Source organism: Oryctolagus cuniculus, chromosome 2 (assembly GCF_964237555.1).
Source record: "Oryctolagus cuniculus chromosome 2, mOryCun1.1, whole genome shotgun sequence".
Lineage (NCBI taxonomy): Eukaryota > Metazoa > Chordata > Mammalia > Lagomorpha > Leporidae > Oryctolagus > Oryctolagus cuniculus.
The window spans coordinates 108,036,111-108,049,871 of record NC_091433.1 but is presented as its reverse complement, the minus strand read 5'-3'; the positions used below and the strand labels follow the sequence as shown (position 1 = coordinate 108,049,871).

Genomic DNA, 13,761 nt, shown 5'->3' with positions numbered 1-13,761 from the left:
AAAGATTTTTCTCTTGCTCTGTATTCATTAGACTATTTAGCTGTAAAACAATAAAGTAGATGAAAACAACATTTTGTTTCTTATTGGGAAGTCTTGGGGGGACAATGAAGTATACTTTTTAAATAATAAGATTAAAAATTATTTATTTGAAGGGCAGAGAGTCAGAGACAGAGAGAGAGAGATCGTCCATCTCCTGACTCACTCCCCAGATGCCTGCAACAGCTGAGGGTGGACCAGACTGAAGCCAGGAGGGAAGAACTGAATTCAGGTCTCCCACGTGAGGGAGAGGGCCCCAACCACTTGAGCCATCCCCGGCTGCATGTTAGTAGGAAGCTGGAATCAGAAGCAGAGCCAGGACTCAAACTCAGGCACTCGGGTGCAGGATGCGGGCACCCTAAGTGGAGTCTTAACTGTTGCACCCAACACTCATCCTAGGATTTTTGTTTTGAATTTATCATTTTTCGTGTTGATTTGGCATGCCGTGACTCTGCTGTTACTGGGAAGCTGGAGTGCCGTGTGGGCTTGGGATAGGCTGACTGGCTTCGGATCCAGGCTCCTCTGGTAACCTTAGTTGGGTCACTTCCTATCCCAGTGCCTCAGTTTCCTTCATCATGACATGGGGTTGGTAAGAGCAGAACCTCCTTCACATAGTCTTTGTGAGGGCCAAGGGGGTGGTTCCTGGGAAGGACTTGGCGTGGGGGCACACAGAGCACACACGGCAGGGCTGGCTCTAGTTACGCTCTCGGGATCATTCTCGTTATGTGAAGTCGGCTGGTGAGACTTGCCCCAAGGAGGGCTCTTTCTTCACTGCTGACTGCACTGAGGCATCACAGCTCCAACTCCTCAGACCACGTGGCTGGGGCCTTTACTTCTGCGGCGCCTCCTCTGTCAATCTTTGCATCTGTCTTCAACTTCTAGGTGTTCTGAGATCATCTGAAGGAGAGAGGACAATGCAGAAAACGTGTGTGCAACCCCAGGAGGGCCCCTGATGAACTGTGCCCCCAGCCTCCATGGCTCTAAGTAGTCCCCAGTTCAGCTTCTCCTCAAATTTCCCTCTTCAAAAATGTAGTTAGAATTATTTTTTTAATAGCATTTGGGGCTGCTGTTGTAGCATAACACATGAAGCCTCAACTTAAGCCCAGCATCCCATATGAGTGCGAGTCTGAGTATCAGCTACTCTGCTTTCAATCCAGCTCCCTTTCATACGCCTGGGAAGACAGCAAAAGATGGCTCAAGCGCTTGGGGCCCTGCCACCCATGTGGGAAATCCAGATGGAGTTTCTGGCTCCTGGCTTCACCGCTGTGGCTTCTGAGAGCCTGCATTAGCAGGAAGCTGGAGCCAGGAATTGAACCTGTGCACTCCAACATGGAACTCTGGCTTTTTATCCTTTAGGCTAAATGGCTGCTCGTAGGCATTCATTTATTAACTGAACACTTGAATGCCTGGCAGATGCTAAGTGCATAAATCATTTCTTATTATTCTGTATTTCTGATGCTTTGCCATCTTGAGTTGCTGCTGGTGAGACTGCCCCTGCCAGGGCTAGCTAATTGTGAGTATGCCTTTTGCTTGCCAACTAGCAAATCCAGAGCCCCCACTCAACCACCTCCTCTATGGGGTTCTCATGCTCTGGACCATCACTGCCCTACTCTAATCACCCCAGCGCCAGACACCAGACAACTAGAGATTAAGTTCGCTGAAATGATTCTAACCAGTCCATCCTACGCCTGCTTACCCTGCGTTACTTGTTCCTTCCCATGAAAACCACAAGCAGCTGCCAATCAACCTGACAACCAGGTGTGGGGTCAGGCTGAGAAATCAGTGCCAATGAAGGCCCCAAATTGGGATGGTAATATACCAAAGACCTACAGAAATTAGGGTATTACAGGAATATGTTACTAAAGGGCATGCAAGAAGCAGCCTCCCACCCAAATTGGAGTAAAGTGAGAGACAGCAGAAAGCTGTCCTTCCTGGAGGCTAAGAGAGTGTCTCACAGTCTACTTCTCAGGTCAGGAAGCACTAAACACCTGTTTCACACCTCAGAGTGCTCCAGACGTCTGCAAGCAGCTTGAGAAACTGGCTACTGCCCTGAGACTAGTCCCTCTCAGTTGCCTTTATGGTTCTCAACAACTGAAATGTGGCAGAAGATGTAAAGGAAGACAGAACAGATGTGAAAGCAGGCAGCTTTATTGGTCATTGCTCCCCAGGGAGGCTGTGGGTAACCCCAGGTTCCGAAATGGGACCACAAGAGGCTGCCAGCCTAGCCCATGTGCATACTGCATATGGGAGGGACACTGGAAAAGGGAGTGTCCAAGCGGTCCCCAGAAGGGGAGGGCACAAGAGAAAGCAGGTTCCTGGGGCCGGCGCCGTGGCTCACTTGGTTAATCCTCTGCCTGCGGCACTGGTATCCCATATGAGCGCCGGTTCTAGTCCCGGCTGCTCCTCTTCCAATCCAGCTCTCTGCTGTGGATTGGGAAAACAATGGAAGATGGCCCAAGTGGTTGGGCCCCTGCACCCACGTGGGAGACCTGGAGGAAGCTCTTGGCTCCTGGCTTCAGATCGGCATAGCTCCAGCTGTTGCGGCCATTTGGGGAGTGAACCAATGGAGAGAAGACCTTTCTCTCTGTCTCTCTCACTGTCTGTAACTCTACCACTCAAATTAAAAAAAAAAAAAATCAGGTTCCTTTCAGCTCCCCCTGCCAGAAGATTGACAGGGCCAGGGGCTCCCTGATTGGCTCCTCATGGCAGAATCCAGATCGCCCACTGAGGAGTCCTGGATTACCCTAGAAATCCAAGAGGAGAAAGTTGTGTTTCACTTCTCTAGCTTGAAGGAGGCCTGTGCTCCATTCAGCAAGAAGTAGTTATAGAATAATGACCTTCACCCCTCAAGACTAGGAATGAGGGGCCAGCACTGTGGAGCAGCCTTGAGGCCACTGCTTGTGATGCCAGTATCCCTTAGGGGTGGCAGGTTGCATCCCGGCTGCTCCACCTGATCCAGCTCCTTGCTGATAGCCTGGGCAACCAATGAGAGATGGCTCAAGTGCTTGGGCCCGACATGCATTTGGGAGACCCTGGCTCCTGGCTTTGGCCTGTAGCAGTCCTGGTTGTTGTGGTGAGAGTATCATCCCTAGGATTGAGACTCACAGACGTTGAATACTGGCTCAAGGTCTTTTAGTAAACTGCAGAGTCAGAATGCAAGCCCAGGCTTGGCTGCCTTCAGTCTCTTGAGCTTTCACCATCCATTGCCTCCCAGGGGCACACAGTTATCCCCGGGCTGGGTGCAGCAGTGGGGTGGGATGAGGGTATAGGTTGAGCTGGACACAAGGTCACAAAGCTGCATTCCTATTTAGTTGGTTCTTGACTTCTTAGGTAGAGGGGATGCACCTTGTGCAAGACATAAGGAAGCAAGAGTTTACCGAGCAGTGCCTGATTGGGCATGACTGATTTGGGGAGGGGAGAGATCTGAACGGGCAGCGGAATTGGAGGAGGTTAAGGAACCCTCCCCATCTTTGGATTGCATGTTATTTTCCTATCCATTTTTAGATAGTCTGACTTCCTTAGTCTCCATGAAAGTATTTATCTTTGTGAGAGAAGAAAGAATATAGGGGCCAGTGTTGTGGCACAGGGGGTTAACCTGTTGCAGCATCTCATACTGCTCCAAGACATGACTGTTCCACTTCTGATCCAGCTCCTTACTAATACACTTGGGAAAGCGGCAGAAAATGGCCCCAGTACTTGGGCCCCTGTCACCCACATGGGACACCTGGAGTTCCAGGCTCCTGGAGTCAGCCTGGACCAACCCTGGCCTTTGAGGCCATTTAGGGAGTAGTTTCTCTCTCTCTCTCTCTCTCTCTCTCTCTCTCTCTCTCTCCCCTCCCTCCCTCTTTGCCTTTCAGAATAAATAAATACACCTTTGGGGGGGAAAAGGAAAGAAAGAGAGAAGGAGAACAAATAAGCCTGGCTCGAATCAATCTCTTCTGAGAGTTGGAAAAAATTCCACTGTTGGACAATTTTATTTTTTACTCAATTCTCTGATCTCTTCGCTAACTCTCGACTTCAGCTTAATATTAAGCCCATCAGTTCGCCTCAAGAGATTAAGTCACAATCAATAGAAGCCCTCAAGGAGAAGGCATAGGACTTATTGAATTTATAATGTTGGTCTTTGTCTTCCAGAGGCTGGTGAAATGGAATTTAGGGAATTGCTGTAATAAAGCAAAGTCCAGGAGAAGAAGTTTTCAGTGCATGGCAGCCGTGAGGAAGCGGGGATGCCGGGATGCAGGGCAGCGGGGCGGGAGACCAGGTGGCTGCCGACTTTACCATGACCTCAGGTAGGTGGAGAGTGAGGAGCATTTGTGGAAAAGAGTAATGTTATGCTTAATCGGCACTGAAAAGATGGACAGGACTGTAAAATGCACCTTGTTATCAGAGGATAGGTTCTCCTCTCACTCTGCTAGAAACCAGGGACATTTTAGTATCGAAATGTGTATTATGTAGGGTAAAAGACCCAACAATAGTGTGGTTTAAAAAACAAATATCTTTTTCTCACTAGTCTCAGTCTCCATGAGGCTGAGCCAGGTTGGTGCAGCCGCTCTGTTCTCTGAGCCACTCAGATGTACAGGGCTTGGCTGATCACCACCCCACTCCCCGCCGTGTGGGCAAAGCTGTGTTGCGGCCAGTCTGTGCTCCACCCTGGCGCTGTGCGTGCACAGCATTTAAGACCAGAAGTGAAATGACAAACACCACTTTCTTCCCATGGAGAGAATCAGCCATAGGACCACACTCAGGAAACGTAGTCCATACTTGGGTGGCCATGTCTAACTCTTGGCCCTGTTGTCTTAGATTTAGAAGAAGAGAAAGGGTCTTGGTAGGCAATCAGCTGACTAACACAGATCTCAACATGAAGGAAAGGAAAAGGAGTCTTTCAGCAGATGTGGTAGGAGGAAGAGGATGTGCGAAAGCCTGTCAAGGATTGGTGAGTGCTCTACAGGCCACAGCCAAGTACCCCTGCCCCACCTTGGCCTGGTGGAATGTGATGGGATTGAATGACTGCCCATGAAACTAGGGGCCAGGCAGAGAGGTAGGATCCTACGGACAGGACTGCTCAGGAGAGAGAGGCGAGAGGGCAGAGTGACTTGTGGTCCATTGACTGCAAGAAGGACTGGAGTCGTGCGGCTGCCCCAAGAAGCCAAAGTGAAGGGCCCCTGTCCATTAAAGGGAACCCAGGTGAAGGAAGACAAGTTGAACAGAAACTCCATTCTAGAACATTCCTGGGACTATTCTTGAAAAGAATGATAAGGCATGGCAAGAATCTGAAGCAAAGAACTGTTCTGAAATTCTTCAGAATCCTGAGAACATGAGTGAGTTGTTTAGGAATGGCCCCTTCAGCCCCATTCCACCATGGCTAGGGGGAACATGGTGCTGGGCTCCACTTCTCCCCTCCAGCTTAGCAAGCAGGAGGTTCTCAGCCGGACCCCCGTAGACCCACAGAAGGTGATTTTCTTCTTGACACTCCTCTCTGGTGACATGTACTTTTGCTATTGGTCCCCTTATGGCTTTTACCATTCCTGATTTTTTTTTTTTTTTGACAGGCAGAGTGGACAGTGAGAGAGAGAGACAGAGAGAAAGGTCTTCCTTTGCCGTTGGTTCACCCTCCAATGGCTGCTGTGGCCAGCACGCTGATCTGATGGCAGGAGCCAGGTGCTTCTCCTGGTCTCCCATGGGGTGCAGGGCCCAAGCACTTGGGCCATCCTCCACTGCACTCCCTGGCCACAGCAGAGAGCTGGCCTGAAAGAGGGGCAACCGGGACAGAATCCGGCGCCCCGATCAGGACTAGAACCCGGTGTGCCGGCGCCGCAAGACGGAGGATTAGCCTAGTGAGCCGCGGCACCGGCCTCATTCCTGATTTTGTATCTGTCTTCTCTCCCACATTGGAAACACCAGGAGGCCTGGGATCCCCACCACCTATGCATATGGTTCTTAATACATGCTCAACACATAGTAGGCACTCCATTAATAACTACTAACTTTCTAGAAGGCCTTGTGGATGGGATAGTGACTTGGGATGACACTAAAGAAGGAGATAAGAGCCACACTGCCCTGGCAGCCTCACCTGTGGCCTTCCTCTCATGGCCCCACTCTTCACTGCTACCTTTTCCTTGGAACAGGTGGGGTGGGAGAGACTGCTGTCTCCAGCATACCACGGAGTCTGGGATGCATCAAGGGAAGAGGCTCCTCATTGTCTTATGTGCTTCCAGGCCAATTGTCTTCCTGCTAAAGCTCCACACTTTGTAAGGGCTATTTTCTTCTACTTAAGATTCCCTACACACCTCAGTTCATCTTCCACAGACAGGGCTGTACAACCTCTTGCCATGAGAGATGTGGCCGTTTGTCCTGGCCATCCTCTTTCCATCCAGGCTGGCCTCAATGCCTCTGTGGACATCTGTCTGACACTGGCCTTGGAGATCTGACCTCCTCAACAGAGCCTTTCATCCCTTCACTTTGGCTACCTGCTGGTTCTTCCCCCAACCATGATGCCAGCTTCTTGAAGGCAGAGGTTGTGAGTTCCCAGTGCCTAGGACAGGGTTCACCTGATAACAGGCTCTCAATAAATGTTTGAGTGGATGGCGGAGCAAACACATGTAAGAAAATGAGTATGTGGTTCACATTTGAAGTACTAAAATAATATACTTATTTAATAATTCAGACTAAGGGGCCAGTACTGTGGTGCAGCAGGTTAATGCCCTAGCCTGAAGCACCGGCATCCCATGTGGGCACCGGTTCTAATCCTGGCTGCTCCTCTTCCGATCCAGCTCTCTGCTTTGGCCTGGGAAAGCAGTAGAAGATGGCCCAAGTCCTTGGGCCCCTGCACCCATGTGGGTGACCTGGAAGCAACTCCTGGCTCCTGGCTTCGGATCGGCGCAGTTCTGGCCGTTGTGGCCAGTTGGGGGGTGAACCATCGGATGGAAGATCTCTTTTTTCTCTCTCTGCCTCTCTGTCTCTGTAACTCTGACTTTCAAATAAATAAATAAAATCTTTTTAAAAAATTCAGACTAAGTTAATTGATTCACAGGCTCTTTAGCTAGCTGTAATTATCTGTGCAAGTTCTTTAGTTGGAGGATATTAGTACTATTAATAACTGCAAAGATCATTATTTGATTAACAAAAGTTTGCTGTGTTTGATTTATGCAAATATTAAGTCTTTGTATGGGACTGTTATCAGAAAATACCTATTGACATGGGGAAGTGGAGGAAGAACTGACTTGAAATGTAAAAGGAAGCAAACATTGACAATCCCATTGTCAGAACAGAGCTGAGAATCACTTGTCAGAGCTACCCTGGTTTAAGGATGTGCTCTTGTACCCCACAGATGACTGTACCAAAGGTCATGTCCTCTGGATTCATCTGTGACCTGGGATTGAACATAGGTAACCAGGCAGTAGGCATTCAGCCCAGGGGTTCAGACAACTGTGCCCCATATCAGAGTTGCCTGGGTTTGACTCCCAGCTCTGGCTCCTGTCCCTAGCTTCCTGCCAATGCAGAGCCTGGGAGCCAGTGGTGATGGTGTAAGTAGTTGGGTCCCTAACACCCCCATGGGAGACCTAGATTGAGTTTCTAGCTCCAGGTTTTGGCCTGGCACAGTCTCAGCTCGTGCAGGCATTTGGAGAGTGAACCAGTGGATGAGAGCTCTGTCTGTTTTTCTCTGTCTCTTGGCCTCTTAAATAAATAAAAAATCAAAACGAATTAGTAATGGAGTTAAATACAAAACAAACACATAAACCAAAAAAGTCTCTGCCTCCTCCACAAATACAGGGCCAAGGGATCATTTCTCCTCTGTTAAAGCTTAAAGACCACTGTGGACAAGCCTGTGGTTCAACAACATCATATTTACTGGCTTGATCAAAGTGGGCCGTGTGGAAGAGCCATGAAATGCTGCCCAGTCAGAGGGAGGTTTGTGAGGTCTGGGCTCCTGCTGAGGGTACTGAGGGTACTGAGGGTACTGAGGAGGGCCTAGGGAAAGCAGGGTGAGCTGTATTCCGGCTGCTGCTTCTGCGCAGGATTAGGATAGGAGGATTAACAAGGAGTTAGGTGCTGCCATGAGCAAGGATGACTCAGCATTTGGGTGTCCTAGTAAAAGACCAGAGTTGCAAGGTGGGTGTCGGGGCATTCTTGGTGATCACTCAAAGACAGGGTGACTGAGGCATTTTCCAGAATCAAGACCCAGAGAAACAGTATTTGCTGTGGACGCTGCTGCTGGCTTTACCCATCGACCTCCCAGCCACACTGACAGCAGGGCCATGATGACTCTTTTTCTGTCTATGATGATTTTTACTCTTGCAGTCCTGGACAGTTTCAGCTTTCACTTAACTGGATTCAGCCAAATATTAATGATTCCATTTTTTAAATCACGCTAAAGACAAATGTTCACACATCCCTTCATCACAGTGACAATGGACTACACACAGGATCAAAGGCACTGCAAAGCCTAATGAGGCCAATGCCAAGAAATCACAGGATGATGGTCTGGGAAAAGCAGCGGAAGATGGCCCAAGTGCTTAGGCCCCTTGCACCCACATGGGAGACCTGGAAGAAGCTCCTGGCTCCTGGCTTTGGCCTGGCGCAGCCCTGGATGGTGAACCAGTGGGGGAGTGAACCAGTGAACGGAAGAATTCTCTCTGTGTGTCTCGCAGGCATGGAAAGCCATGACACGGTGGCAAAAAACAATCTAAATGAAGGATCCTGGTGAACAACACCCCAGCAGAAGGAACAGGCCATCAAGGAGAGAGAGGCGCCTTTCTCTGAAGGGACCTCCACTGTGATATGGCCTTGACTAAACAAATTCAGAGTTGGTGAACTCAAGGGGCTTCCATAGCCTAGACAGCTCATAGCAAAAGACTCGGGTGATTGCTGACATCATAAATAAGAGTGCCAATTGTTAAATCAACAACGGGAGTCACTGGGTTCATGCTCCCCACGCAGGATCTCTGTCCTTAATATGTTTAACTATGAAACTCAAAAACAACACTACTAGTCAAACAATACCCTATACCTGGTTCGGTTGTGTGAGTGCAACCTGTTGAAATCCCTGCTTAGTATATACTAAGTTGATCTTCAGTATATGAAGGTAATTGAAAATGAAACGTGATGAAGGGCGGGATGGGAGAGGGAGTGGGTGAGGGGAGGGCCACGGGAGGGAGGGAGGTCGGGGGGAAGCCACAACAATACAAAAGATGCATTTTATATTCTACTTAAAACTATTGGTTGAACTCTGTAATTAATACACAATTACTCTTAGGTGTTTAGTTAATGCTATAACTAGTACTCAAATAGTATTTTACACTTTGTGTTTCTGTGTGGGAGCAAAATGTGGAAATCTTTACTTAACATACGCTAAATTGATCTTCTGTATATAAAGATAATTGAAAATTAATCGTGATGTGAAGGGGAAGGGGAGAGGGAGTGGGAGAGGGGAGCGTTGTGGGTGGGAGGGAAGTTACGGGGGGGAGGAAGCTATTGTAATCCATAAGCTGTACTTTGGAAATTTATGCTCATTAAATAAAAAAAAAAAAAAAAGAATTCTCTCTCTGTATCTCCCTCTCTCTTAAAAACAAAATGCCTTCCCTGCTCTCCAGCCAACTGATGGCCCGTCTTGATTTTAGTCCCGCTCCCTTCCTCGGCCTTTGTGTTAATTATCTATTCCTGCACAACAAATTTCCCCAGACAGCACTCCAGAGTGGTAATGGGAGGTGGTCAGCGAAGCCATCCCTGAGAAAGACTTCAAGGAAGCTGATCAAAATTAGCAGTAACAGTCATTCAAAATTTTTTGAGCTTGATCCAAGGGTTTATAACAGATTGAGAAGCATTATTTCAGTAAAACAAACAGCCAAACAAAAACCTCTGGACAATAGGAGTCCATGGAATTCGAGCTAGGGACAGTGCACATCCCCCTGTGGTTCTGCCTTGTGGCAGATCTGTCCCTGTGAGCTCAGCAACCAAGTGGCAGTTCACGTCTCCCCCGATCCTTGGAGTAGAACTATTCAAGGTAGTGGCAGAATCCATTTTCTGTATCTCCATGCTGTAGAAAGCTTGTATCAAATGTGTAAGGGCACGCTGGCTGTCAGCAGGGTTGGCTCCGTCCAAAGCCTTGCTCCCGGAGCTGGGCCTGGTCCCGGGCCTTCTGTGTGCATCTTGTCTCCTGATGTCCCCTTCTGATATTGCCTGGGGCCCACCCTAAGCACATCATGTGACCTTAATTACTGCTTTAAAGGTCCTGGAGCCAAATACAGTCAGTTTCGTAGGCCCTGGAGGTGGGGACTTCAACACAGGAATCCTAGGGGCCTACGACTCAGCCCATGACAGCCTCCCTTTCACAGTGCAGCAGACAGGAGGTGGCCTGGCTCTGGGATGCTGTCATCTCTCCCCTGTCCAGCGGGGGCTGGGGGCAGGGACAGTAACAGAGCAGGAAAGGAGCTGCTCGTTCCCTGATGGCCAGCAGGAGGCGGTGGCCTGGCTCTGGGATGCTGTCATGAGGCAGGGACAGTAACAGAGCAGGAAGGGCGCTGCTTGTTCCCTAATGGCCAGCAGGAAGTGCCCCCTACTGCTTGGCCTGCTGGTATTCCTCAGCTTGGTCCCGGCCCTCTTCAGGGAAGGGCACCACCATGAGATCCTGGACGGTGTGTGGTGAAGAGCTGGTGCCCCTTCCTCCTCCACCAGCCTCTCGACCCCGGCAGCAGCCTCAGAGGCTCTCCCCCTACCCCCACCAGATGCACAGACCTCTGGGAGAGCACTTGGCAGGGAGGTGCAAGCCTGGCCCCGTCCAGGCCCCTGGAACACGGGCCTGGCTTAGCCCATCAGATGGCAGCCGCAGGCTGCTCCCAGTCCCTGCTGGGCGTGGGGGTGGGGGTGGGCTCAGGGACAAACACGCTTACCTGCTGTGACAGCCGGCATCTAACTCATCAGAATGGGAACGCTGAAGTCATATCTTAGAAAGCCCAGGGCAGGTGTCAACAAGTTGCCTCTTTAGGACATGGAGACTTTTCTTTCACCTCCGATCTTTGCTTGGGCTTCCAGAGCCAATCCCCAGTCGACAGGCAAAGCCAATGTGCACTCCTCTCTACCTGAAGGTCACCACGCCCAGGGAGCAGCCAGAACCCACAGTGCTCGCTCTTGCTGGGGGAATGGGATCCTTGGGAGTCTGAGGAGTTGGTTCACGAGGGAGCGCAGCTGAACACAGTAAGATCCAAACCACAGTCAGAGGCTGACCTACAGTAACAATTTCTGATTCCCTACCTTCCTTCCCACCCTGCTGCCTGACTCATCTGGATTTTTTTTTTTTTTTTTTTTGACAGGCAGAGTGGACAGTGAGAGAGAGAGAGAAAGATCTTCCTTTTGCCGTTGGTTCACCCTCCAATGGCCGCCGCGGCCGGCGCGCTGCAGCCGGCACACCGCGCTGATCCGATGGCAGGAGCCAGGAGCCAGGTGCTTTTCCTGGTCTCCCATGGGGTGCAGGGCCCAAGCACCTGGGCCATCCTCCACTGCACTCCCTGGCCACAGCAGAGGGCTGGCCTGGAAGAGGGGCAACCGGGACAGGATCCGGCACCCCGACAGGGACTAGAACCCGGTGTGCTGGCGCCGCTAGGCGGAGGATTAGCCTAGTGAGCCGCGGCGCCGGCCTCATCTGGATATTTTAAGCTACAACAAAAACCTCTGTGCTCATGTCTCCTGGCTCCATAATAGAACATCAAGCCCTTGTGAGGCTTGTGGGAGTAGAATCATTTCACATCACAAAGGAGCCGGTGCTCATTATCACAAAGTGGACTCTAGATTCTCAAGTGGCCCAGACAATTACTGTCTCGGTCGTCATATAAATGCGAACCAGCGACGGATTCCACAGGGAACTTCAGAGCCAGAATCGATGGTAGGAATAGCCCTGCCCTGTGTTCCTGGCAGTCTTGATAGATTGCTCCCACCCCCACCCCGATCTTTTGTCCTCAACTGTCAGACAGGGAAAGGAACCCCACTGCTGTGATCTGAATGTGTTTCCTAAAAGCTCATGTGCTGGACACAGAGTCTCTAAGTTCATGTTTTAATAGAATGTGGGGATGCAGCCCGTGCAGATAATTGGCATTGGATGTTGTGAGGGTAGGGACCCCCACGATGCCATTAATGGCCTTACACGAAGAAGGAGAGACCGAGCTGGCACAGCTGCTCTTTCTTGCCATGGGACGCCATTTGCCATGTCCAGCAGCGAGAAGGCCCTCGCCAGATGCCAATGCCAATGCCACACTCTTGAACTTCCCAGTTCACAGACGCATAGGCCACATAAACTTTTTTTTTTATTTGACAGGTAGAGTTATAGACAGTGTGAGAGAGAGAGACAGAGAGAAAGGTCTTCCTTCTGTTGGTTCACTCCCCAAATGGCCGCTATGGCCGGTGTTGCGCCAATCCGAAGCCAGGAGCCAGGTGCTTCTCCTGGTCTCCCATGGGGTGCAGGGCCCAAGCACTTGGGCCATCCTCCACTGCCTTCCCAGGCCACAGCAGAGAGCTGGCCTGGAAGAGGAGCGACTGGGACTAGAACCAGTGCCCATACAGGATACTGGGGCTGCAGGCGGAGGATTAACCAAGTGAGCCACGGCACCGGCCCCGCACATAAACTTCTATTCTTTACACATTTTCAGTTTTTTTTGTCACAGCAACAGAAAATGGACTAAGACACAATAAATTAAAAACCCTTGCTATCTCAATCATATATTTAGAACATATCTGAGAAAGTTTCAAGAGCCAGGTGACACACAAAATTGAAAAATGGCCATGCCCCCCCACCATCAGTCAGGGGTCCAAGACAGCAGCCCCGACCTCGTGAGCAAACAGGACACTGTCAGCTCCTGGGGATTCTGCAGGCTGAGTCTGGGGGGCCTTTTCATGGACGACTTCGTATTAGCAGCCTCCTCTAGAGGGGGCACGCGGCCAAGTGCCAGCACTAGCCCACCGTGAATACCCAGCATGGATAATCGTGACGTCTTACGTTGAACTGTGCATATGTTCTTGGCTTTGAGTGCACAACCGTATTCTCTTTGCTCTGAAAAGAGTGCAAAATACACAAGACTGCAACACACATAATACATAACGCACAATATACAGAGTATATTCCTGTCATTTCATCAGATATGTCTCAAAGGAAATGCCTTAGATTCAAATCTAACAACACTAGCAATTGAGAACTCTTATCAAATCTAATGATGCATGCTGATATTGTAACACAAACGCAAGACTGCGACAGGGGCTGTTACACTGAACACTGAACTCAATCACCCCAAATCACACCTCCTACAACAGGACCATGGGTGGCTTTCACCACTTTCTTGGGAATGAGTGCCAGAGGGGTGTTGGGGAAGTTGGGTTCCGACTGGGAATCTTGCAGGATCGCAGTGCGCGGAGCTCCTGGTCACTGCACGGCCAGCTGTACAGGACTGTGCAGGGTCACCCTACTCTTCCTGGTTTGCAGAGCACCTGGGCACTGAAGCTTCCCAGCTTTATAGACAGGCAACTCCACATCCATTCTCTGAGCAGTTTCTGCTCTTCAGGTAGCCATGGGTGTGGCCATGGGAAAATGCAGGCCTACTTGTGAGGCTCTGATCCTCTGGGCTCCTGGCTCCTTCTGGACTCAAGGGGACCATGGCCTGCAGATGCGAGTAGACGTGGCTGAGCCAGACTCCTTCAATAAGCAGAGGCAACTTGTCACCCAGGAACTACCCGATAGGAGAGGAG

The 13,761-nt window shown here is 50.2% G+C and overlaps 2 long non-coding RNA genes across 2 annotated transcripts in view; both read right to left on the bottom strand.

Moving 5' to 3' along the window:
• Window positions 1-126: 126 nt before the first annotated feature.
• LOC138848550 (uncharacterized) overlaps window positions 127-13,761 on the bottom strand; it is a 20,437-nt gene continuing 6,802 nt past the window's right edge. The window contains exon 2 of the long non-coding RNA XR_011386458.1: window positions 127-933. This is a non-coding gene — a long non-coding RNA (uncharacterized lncRNA). The remainder of the gene's footprint in view (window positions 934-13,761) is intronic.
• LOC127488058 (uncharacterized) lies at window positions 9,807-12,197 on the bottom strand. The gene is made up of 3 exons (XR_011386455.1): window positions 11,667-12,197; window positions 10,923-11,307; window positions 9,807-10,224 (listed from the first exon to the last, which is right to left on the bottom strand). It is a non-coding gene; the product is annotated as an uncharacterized lncRNA (long non-coding RNA).